Raw genomic sequence first — 9746 nt, 5'->3', positions numbered from 1 at the left:
CGCAATTGGCTAGCGCGATGGGCTGTTAACCGAAAGGTTGGAGGTTCGAGCCCTCCCGGGAGTGGTGTGTTGCTTTTTTTTCTTTGGGCTGATAGCTCTGAAGAAATGTTCTGACGGTGGTGAGAGTGAAGCACGACTGTCTCCGTGGCGCAATTGGCTAGCGCGATGGGCTGTTAACCGAAAGGTTGGAGGTTCGAGCCCACCCGATGGTGGTGCAGCGCTTTTTTTTCTTTGGGCTGATAGCTCTGAAGAAATGTTCTGACGGTGGTGAGAGTGGAGCATGACTGTCTCCTTGGCGCAATTGGCTAGCGCAATCGGCTGTTAACCGAAAGGTTGGAGGTTCGAGCCCTCCCGGGAGTGGTGTGTTGCTTTTTTCTTTGCGCTGATAGCTTTGAAGATATGTTCTGATGGTGGTGAGAGTTGCGCACGACTGTCTCCGTGGCGTAATTGGCTAGCGCGATGGGCTATTAACCGAAAGGTTGGACGCTCGAGCCCAGCAGGTGGTGGTGCGGCGCTTTTTTCCTTTGGGCTGATAGCTCTGAAGAAATGTTCTGACGGTGGTGGGAGTGGAGCACGACTGTCTCCGTGGCGCAATTGGCTCGCGCGATCGGCTGTTAACTGAAAGGTTGGAGGTTCGAGCCCTCCCGGGAGTGGTGTGTTGCTTTTTTTTTCTTTGGGCTGATAGCTTTGAAGATATGTTCTGATGGTGGTGAGAGTGGAGCAGGACTGTCTCCGTGGCGCAATTGGCTAGCGCGATCGGCTGGTAACCGAGAGGTTGGAGGTTCGAGCCCACGCGGTGGCGGTGCGGTGCTTTTTTTTCTTTGGGCTGATAGCTTTGAAGATATGTTGTGATGGTGGTGTGATTGGAGCACGACTCTCTCCGTGGCGCAATTGGCTAGCGCGATGGGCTGTTAACTGAAAGGTTGGAGGTTCGAGCCCACCCAGGAATGGTGTGTTGCTTTTTTTCTTTGGGCTGATAGCTTTGAAGATATTGCTACGGGGCGCCACAAATGAACATTGTAGAAAAGAGGACGATGTTTAGGGCGAGCTCGTGCAGACCGGGCTCCATATTGTATGCCTGCCTGTTTACCGAAAGTAAAGGCATTTTTCAGACGCCTTCTCCCCGTAACATTTTGGTGGAGAGTGCGGGTCTTTCTACAGTCAACACCACGACGATTCTACGCAGCGGACGTTCCTTGGCTGCCTGTGCGATGCCTGATCAAGACGAACACGAGGATTCTTCGGAGACTACCCCAACCGTGCTTCGTCCAACTACGCAGCAACCAACAGCACCGCATCCAGCTGCAACTAACCGCACCGTCGTCCTGACTCAACCGCGTGACCCAGGCACATTTTCGGGCAGTGACAGTACCGACGTGGAGGAATGGCTTCAGCTGTACGAAAGGGTGAGCGCTCTTTACAACTGGGATCCGACGCTCATGTTGGCCAATATTATTCTCTACCTTGACGGTACAGCTAAAGTTTGGTTTTCCAACCACGAGGAAGATATCACGAGTTGGGACATCTGTAAGCAGAAACTCATCGATCTCTTCGGCAAGCCTATCGGGCGTCGTCGTGCTGCGCAAAAAGAACTAGCATCCCGACTCCAGTCCGGCACCGAGTCATACGTCACATACATACAGCATGTGCTCGCCCTCTGCCGGAAGGTTGATGACAAGATGCCGGAATCTGAAAAGGTCGCGCACATCCTCAAAGGAATCGCCGATGACGCCTTTAATCTCCTCGTATTTCGCAACTCATCGACCGTAGACGACGTTATCAAAGAATGCCGACGCTTCGAAGACGCGAAAAGTCGCCGTATCACTCCACACTTTTCCCGTCTTCCCAACACGGCTGCAACATCAACCTGCGAGGACGCCCGTTTGGCACCAGCCCCTGCTGCTTCCGACAATATCGTGCGCATTGTGCGCCACGAAATCGAGGCAGCATCTCCCCTGTCTGACCAAGTCGAGGCCCCTGACGATTCTCGCGCCACGATTTCTTTAATCAAGAGTGTCGTACGCCAGGAACTGGCCAACGCCGGACTTCAGACGCTATGCCCCGTTAACCGACCTGACTACCGATTGCCCAGTACACCTAATATGTCCCGCGGACTGAACAACCGCCCACGTTACCGGAACCCGGCAGAATGGCGAACTTCCGATGACAGGCCGATCTGCTTCAACTGTGGACGAGTGGGCCATATTTCACGTCATTGCCGCACTTCCTGGGGTTGGCAGCCATGGTCGCATTATGCCAACACCCGACGCCCCCCTTCTGGCTCTCGGATGCCGATCTACACGGCACAAGATGATGCTTCGCCATCCAGGCCCGCCCGACCAAGCCGCTCCCCGTCGCCCTCTGGACGCATGTCCCGCTCAACTAACCGACGTCGCTCCCCCTCACCCTCCTACCACCAGTCCTCGGAAAACTGATGGGCGCAGCTCCTAGAGGTGAGCCTGCTTCGACGACCCGACCCAAAATTCCTCTACAAACGATACCCGGACACAACAACTTGATTAAAGTAAATGTTGACGGTACTTCTGTGGCAGCACTCATTGACACCGGCGCTCACATATCAGTCATGAACTCCAACCTTTGTGCTCGACTCAAGAAAGTGCTCACTCCTGCTCCGATCACTCTTGTCCGAGTAGCTGATGGTGCAACACCAGCGGTCACCGGGATGTGTGCCGCCCGTGTCACTGTTGCTGGACGTCATACCACTGTTCTGTTTTACGTATTGGACCACTGCCCACATGACATCATACTGGGACTCGATTTTCTGTCGGAGCATTCCGCCCTAATTGACTGTTCTGCTGGTGTTGTTCAGCTTGTCCTACCACACGCCGTTGACCCTCCTGATCCTGCGCTGCCAAAGCTATGCTCCGCCGACTTTGTTCGCCTATCTTGTCAAGCTGTGACGTATATCGACGTCTCTTCTGATCCACCTGTGGCTGACGGCGATTATGTCATTTCGCCTAATCCTACAGTACTCTGTTCGCTCAATGTTACGTTCCCCCACACCATCATCACAATGAAGAACAACGTGGCATGTCTCCCTATTGTAAACTTTGGACTTTGCCCTGAAGTGCTGCCACGAGGAATATCCCTTGCAACCCTTGCCCCGGCCGGCGACTACCACATATCGGCCCTAACAGAGGATACACTGTCATCTGCAAGTATTCAGTCGCGTAGTACACTAGACTGCATAACTGGAATGATTGCCTCTGATCTCCCGGCAGAGCATGTGTCGGCGCTTCGTGGCCTTCTTGCGTCGTATCAAGACGTCTTTGATTTCTGCGACCGACCCCTAGGTCAAACGACCGTCGTAAAGCATCGGATCAACACCGGTGACGCAAATCCAGTACACCGGCGACCCTATCGAGTTTCCTCCACCGAGCGCCACGTGATCCAGCAAGAAGTCGACAAGATGCTTGCCCGAGACATCATTGAACCTTCTTCAAGTCCTTGGGCTTCGCCCGTTGTGCTTGTGAGAAAGAAGGATAACAGCTGGCGCTTCTGTGTCGACTACAGAAATCTTAACAAGGTTACAAAAAAAAGACATGTATCCTTTGCCGCGGATAGACGACGCTCTTGACTGCCTTAGTGGAGCAAATTATTTCTCTTCCATCGACCTCCGTTCCGGGTACTGGCAGATATCAGTTGATGATCTGGACCGTGAAAAGACGGCATTTATAACTCCCGACGGGCTCTATCAGTTCAAAGTAATGCCGTTCGGGTTATGCAATGCCCCAGCTACATTCGAACAAATGATGGACGCTCTTCTTCACGGTTTCAAGTGGTCAATCTGCTTATGTTACCTTGATGACGTCATTGTTTTTTCGCCAACTTTAGAAACTCACCTCGAGCGTCTCTCAACAATTCTTTCGGTTTTCCGCAAAGCAGGGCTCCAACTAAACTCGTCCAAATGTCACTTCGGCCGCCGGCAGCTCACTGTCCTTGGACACCTTGTCGGTTCTTCTGGTGTTCGTCCCGATCCTGAGAAAATCCGTGCCGTCAAAGATTTCCCTGTGCCGACCTCTGCGAACGATGTTCGAAGCTTTGTGGGCCTTTGTTCTTACTTTCGTAGATTTGTGCGGAATTTTGCTGACGTCGCACGACCACTCACGGAACTACTAAAAAAAATGTGACTTTTGTGTGGGGACCTGAACAAACCAGAGCATTCGTTGAACTGACGAGTAGACTTGCGACGCCACCGATTCTCGGCCACTTTGATATATGCGCTCCAACGGAAATGCGTACCGACGCCAGCGGCCACGGAATCGTAGCCGTTTTGGCACAACGGCAGCATGGCTGCGAGCGCGTTATTGCATACGCTAGCCGTCTTTTATCGCCAGCAGAGCGAAATTACTCCATCACAGAACGCGAATGCCTCGCACTCGTCTGGGCAGTGGCTAAATTTCGGCCGTATTTGCATGGACGCCCGTTCACGGTTGTCACTGATCACCACGCCTTATGCTGGTTGTCGTCCTTAAAAGATCCTTGTGGACGTCTCGGCCGGTGGGCTCTACGGCTACAGGAATATTCCTACACGGTTGTCTACAAATCAGGTCGCCACCATGAGGATGCTGATTGCTTGTCGCGTCATCCAGTAGACCCAGCAGACCTTTCTGAGAGCGATGACGCTACTTGCGTTTTGGCACTTTCCGCGTTTAGCAACATCGGAGATCAGCAACGCCGTGATCCTCACCTCAGAGATATAATCCTTCGGCTTAGTGGTCCCACAACTCCTCCGTCTCTCCGTATGTTCCTGCTCCAAGATGGCGTCTTATATCGCTACAGCATGCATCCTGACGGACCTGAGCTGCTGTTGGTCATACCACAACATATGCGTCAGACTGTCCTTGCACAGCTGCATGATATTCCGACAGCTGGTCACCTGGGAGTTTCAAGAACTTATGACCGCGTTCGACGTCGCTTCTTTTGGCCCGGTATTTACCGATCCGTCTGCCGTTACGTCGCCTCATGCAAATCCTGTCAACACCGCAAAAAACCAGCAACACTTAAAGCGGGACACCTTCAACCCATTCAGATCCCATCCGAACCATTTTATAGGATAGGTGTTGACTTACTAGGACCGTTTCCTTTATCGGCCAGCGGAAACAAGTGGATAGCAGTCGCCACGGATTACACCACTCGGTATGCCATCACACGGGCCCTTCCTACCAGTTGTGCGACCGACGTCGCTGACTTTCTTCTAGAAGACGTCATATTACACCACGGCGCTCCTCGGCAACTGCTTACCGATCGGCTGTTAACTGAAAGGTTGGACGTTCGAGCCCTCCCGGGAGTGGTGTGTTGCTTTTTTTTCTTTGGGCTGATAGCTTTGAAGATATGTTCTGATGGTGGTGAGAGTGGAGCAGGACTGTCTCCGTGGCGCAATTGGCTAGCGCGATCGGCTGGTAACCGAGAGGTTGGAAGTTCGAGCCCACGCGGTGGGGGTGCGGTGCTTTTTTTTCTTTGGGCTGATAGCTTTGAAGATATGTTGTGATGGTGGTGTGATTGGAGCACGACTCTCTCCGTGGCGCAATTGGCTAGCGCGATGGGCTGTTAACTGAAAGGTTGGAGGTTCGAGCCCACCCAAGAATGGTGTGTTGCTTTTTTTTATTTGGGCTGATAGCTTTGAAGATATGTTCTGATGGTGGTGAGAGTGGAGCAGGACTGTCTCCATGGCGCTATTGGCTAGCGCGATCGGCTATTAACCGAATGGTTGGAGGTTCGAGCCCACCCGGTGGTGGTGCGGCGCTTTTTTTTCTTTGGGCTGATAGCTCTGAAGAAATGTTCTGACGGTGGTGAGAGTGGAGCACGACTGTCTCCGTGGCACAATTGGCTAGCGCGATTGGCTGTTAACCGAAATGTTGGAGGTTCGAGCCCACCCGATGGTGGTGCAGCGCTTTTTTTCTTTTGGCTGATATCTCTGAAGAAATGTTCTGACGGTGGTGAGAGTGAAGTATGACTGTCTCCTTGGCGCAATCGGCTAGCACGTTCCGCTGTTAACCGAAAGGTTGGAAGTTAGAGCCCACGCGGTGGTGGTGCGGTGCTTTTTTTCCTTTGGGCTGATAGCTTTGAAGATATGTTGTGTTGGTGGTGAGAGTGGAGCACGACTGTCTCCGTGGCGCAATTGGCTAGCGCGATGGGCTGTTAACTGAAAGGTTGGAGGTTCGAGCTCTCCCGGGAGTGGTGTGTTGCTTTTTTCTTTGCGCTGATAGCTTTGAAGATATGTTCTGATGGTGGTAGGAGTGGAGCACGACTGTCTCCGTGGCGCAATTGGCTAGCGCGATGGGCTTTTAACCGAAAGGTTGGAGGTTCGAGCCCTCCCGGGATTGGTGTGTTGCTTTTTTTCTTTGCGCTTGTAGCTTTGAAGATATGTTCTGATGGTGGTGGGAGTGGAGCACGACTGTCTCCGTGGCGCAATAGGCTAGCGCAATCGGCTGTTAACCAAAAGGTTGGAGGTTCGAGCACTCCCGGGAGTGGTGTGTTGCTTTTTTTTTCTTTGCGCTTATAGCTTTGAAGATATGTTCTGATGGTGGTGAGAGTGGAGCACGACTGTCTCCGTGGCGTAATTGGCTAGCGCGATGGGGTATTAACCGAAAGGTTGGAGGTTTGAGCCCACCCGGTGGTGGTGCGGCGCTTTTTTTTCTTTGGGCTGATAGCTCTGAAGAAATGTTCTGACGGTGGTGAGAGTGAAGCACGACTGTCTCCGTGGCGTAATTGGCTAGCGCGATGGGCTGTTAACCGAAAGGTTGGAGGTTCGAGCCCACCCGATGGTGGTGCAGCGCTTTTTTTTCTTTGGGCTGATAGCTCTGAAGAAATGTTCTGACGGTGGTGAGTGTGGAGCATGACTGTCTCCTTGGCGCAATTGGCTAGCGCAATCGGCTGTTAACCGAAAGGTTGGAGGTTCGAGCCCTCCCGGGAGTGGTGTGTTGCTTTTTTCTTTGCGCTGATAGATTGGAAGATATGTTCTGATGGTGGTGAGAGTTGAGCACGACTGTCTCCGTGGCGTAATTGGCTAGCGCGATGGGCTATTAACCGAAAGGTTGGACGCTCGAGCCCACCCGGTGGTGGTGCGGCGCTTTTTTCCTTTGGGCTGATAGCTCTGAAGAAATGTTCTGACGGTGGTGGGAGTGGAGCACGACTGTCTCCGTGGCGCAATTGGCTCGCGCGATCGGCTGTTAACTGAAAGGTTGGAGGTTCGAGCCCTCCCGGGAGTGGTGTGTTGCTTTTTTTTTCTTTGGGCTGATAGCTTTGAAGATATGTTCTGATGGTGGTGAGAGGCGCAGGACTGTCTCCGTGGCGCAATTGGCTGGCGCGATCGGCTGGTAACCGAGAGGTTGGAGGTTCGAGCCCACGCGGTGGCGGTGCGGGGTTTTTTTTTCTTTGGCTGATAGCTTTGAAGATATGTTGTGATGGTTGTGTGATTGGAGCACGACTCTCTCCGTGGCGCAATTGGCTAGCGCGATTGGCTGTTAACCGAAAGGTTTGAGGTTCGAGCCCACCCGATGGTGGTGCAGCGCTTTTTTTCTTTTGGCTGATATCTCTGAAGAAATGTTCTGACGGTGGTGAGAGTGGAGCATGACTGTCTCCTTGGCGCAATCGGCTAGCGCGATCGGCTGGTAACCGAGAGGTTGGAGGTTCAAGCCCACGCGGTGGCGGGGCGGTGCTTTTTTTTCTTTGGGCTGATAGCTTTGAAGATATGTTGTGATGGTGGTGAGAGTGGAGCGCGACTGTCTCCGTGGCGCAATTGGCTAGCGCGATGGGCTGTTAACTGAAAGGTTGGAGGTTCGAGCTCTCCCGGGAGTGGTGTGTTGCTTTTTTCTTTGCGCTGATAGCTTTGAAGATATGTTCTGATGGTGGTGGGAGTGGAGCACGACTGTCTCCGTGGCGCAATTGGCTAGCGCGATCGGCTGTTAACCGAAAGGTTAAAGGTTCAAGCCCTCCCGGGAGTGGTGTGTTGCTTTTTTTCTTTGAGCTTATAGCTTTGAAGATATGTTCTGATGGTGGTGAGAGTGGAGCACGACTGTCTCCGTGGCGAAATTGGCTTGCGCGATGGGCTATTAACCGAAAGGGTGGAGGTTCGAGCCCACCCGGTGGTGGTGCGGCGCTTTTTTTTGGGCTGATAGCTCTGAAGAAATGTTCTGACGGTGGTGAGAGTGGAGCACGACTGTCTCCGTGGCGCAATTGGCTAGCGCGATCAGCTGTTAACCGAAAGGTTGGAGGTTCGAGCTCTCCCGGGAGTGGTGTGTTGCTTTTTTCTTTGCGCTGATAGCTTTGAAGTTATGTTCTGATGGTGGTGGGAGTGGCGCATGACTGTCTCCGTGGCGCAATTGGCTAGCGTGATCGGCTGTTAACCAAAAGGTTGGAGGTTCGAGCACTCCCGGGAGTGGTGTGTTGCTTTTTTTTCTTTGCGCTTATAGCTTTGAAGATATGTTCTGAAGGTGGTGAGAGTGGAGCACGACTGTCTCCGTGGCGTAATTGGCTAGCGCGATGGGGTATTAACCGAAAGGTTAGAGGTTTGAGCCCACCCGGTGGTGGTGCGGCGCTCTTTTCCTTTGGGCTGATAGCTCTGAAGAAATGTTCTGACGGTGGTGGGAGTGGAGCACGACTGTCTCCGTGGCGCAATTGGCTAGCGCGATCGGCTGTTAACTGAAAGGTTGGAGGTTCGAGCCCTCCCGGGAGTGGTGTGTTGCTTTTTTTTCTTTGGGCTGATAGCTTTGAAGATATGTTCTGATGGTGGTGAGAGTGGAGCACGACTGTCTCCGTGGCGTAATTGGCTAGCGCGATGGGATGTTAACCGAAAGGTTGGAGGTTCGAGCCCACCCAAGGATGGTGCAGCGCTTTTTTTTCTTTTGGCTGATAGCTTTGAAGAAATGTTCTGAAGGTGGTGAGAGTGGAGCATGACTGTCTCCTTGGCGCAATTGGCTGGCGCGATCGGCTGTTAACCGAAAGGTTGGAGGTTCGAGCCCTCCCGGGAGTGGTGTGTTGCTATTTTCTTTGTGCTGATAGCTTTGAAGATATGTTCTGATGGTGGTGAGAGTTGAGCACGATTGTCTCCGTGGCGTAATTGGCTAGCGCGATGGGCTATTAACCGAATGGTTGGACGCTCGAGCCCACCCGGTGGTGGTGCGGCGCTTTTTTTCTTTGGGCTGATAGCTCTGAAGAAATGTTCTGACGGTGGTGGGAGTGGAGCACGACTGTCTCCGTGGCGCAATTGGCTAGCGCGATCGGCTGTTAACTGAAAGGTTGGAGGTTCGAGCCCACCCGATGGTGGTGCAGCGCTTTTTTTTCTTTGAGCTGATAGCTCTGAAGAAATGTTCTGACGGTGGTGAGTGTGGAGCATGACTGTCTCCTTGGCGCCATTGGCTAGCGCAATCGGCTGTTAACCGAAAGGTTGGAGGTTCGAGCCCTCCCGGGAGTGGTGTGTTGCTTTTTTCTTTGCGCTGATAGATTGGAAGTTATGTTCTGATGGTGGTGAGAGTTGAGCACGACTGTCTCCGTGGCGTAATTGGCTAGCGCGATGGGCTATTAACCGAAAGGTTGGACGCTCGAGCCCACCCGGTGGTGGTGCGGCGCTTTTTTCCTTTGGGCTGATAGCTCTGAAGAAATGTTCTGACGGTGGTGGGAGTGGAGCACGACTGTCTCCGTGGCGCAATTGGCTCGCGCGATCGGCTGTTAACTGAAAGGTTGGAGGTTCGAGCCCTCCCGGGAGTGGTGTGTTGCTTTTTTTT

The sequence above is a fragment of the Rhipicephalus microplus genome, unplaced genomic scaffold, assembly GCF_043290135.1.
Source record: "Rhipicephalus microplus isolate Deutch F79 unplaced genomic scaffold, USDA_Rmic scaffold_88, whole genome shotgun sequence".
Taxonomy (NCBI): Eukaryota; Metazoa; Arthropoda; class Arachnida; order Ixodida; family Ixodidae; genus Rhipicephalus; species Rhipicephalus microplus.
The sequence above is the reverse complement of the archived record's forward strand: the minus strand, read 5'-3'. Positions refer to the sequence as shown.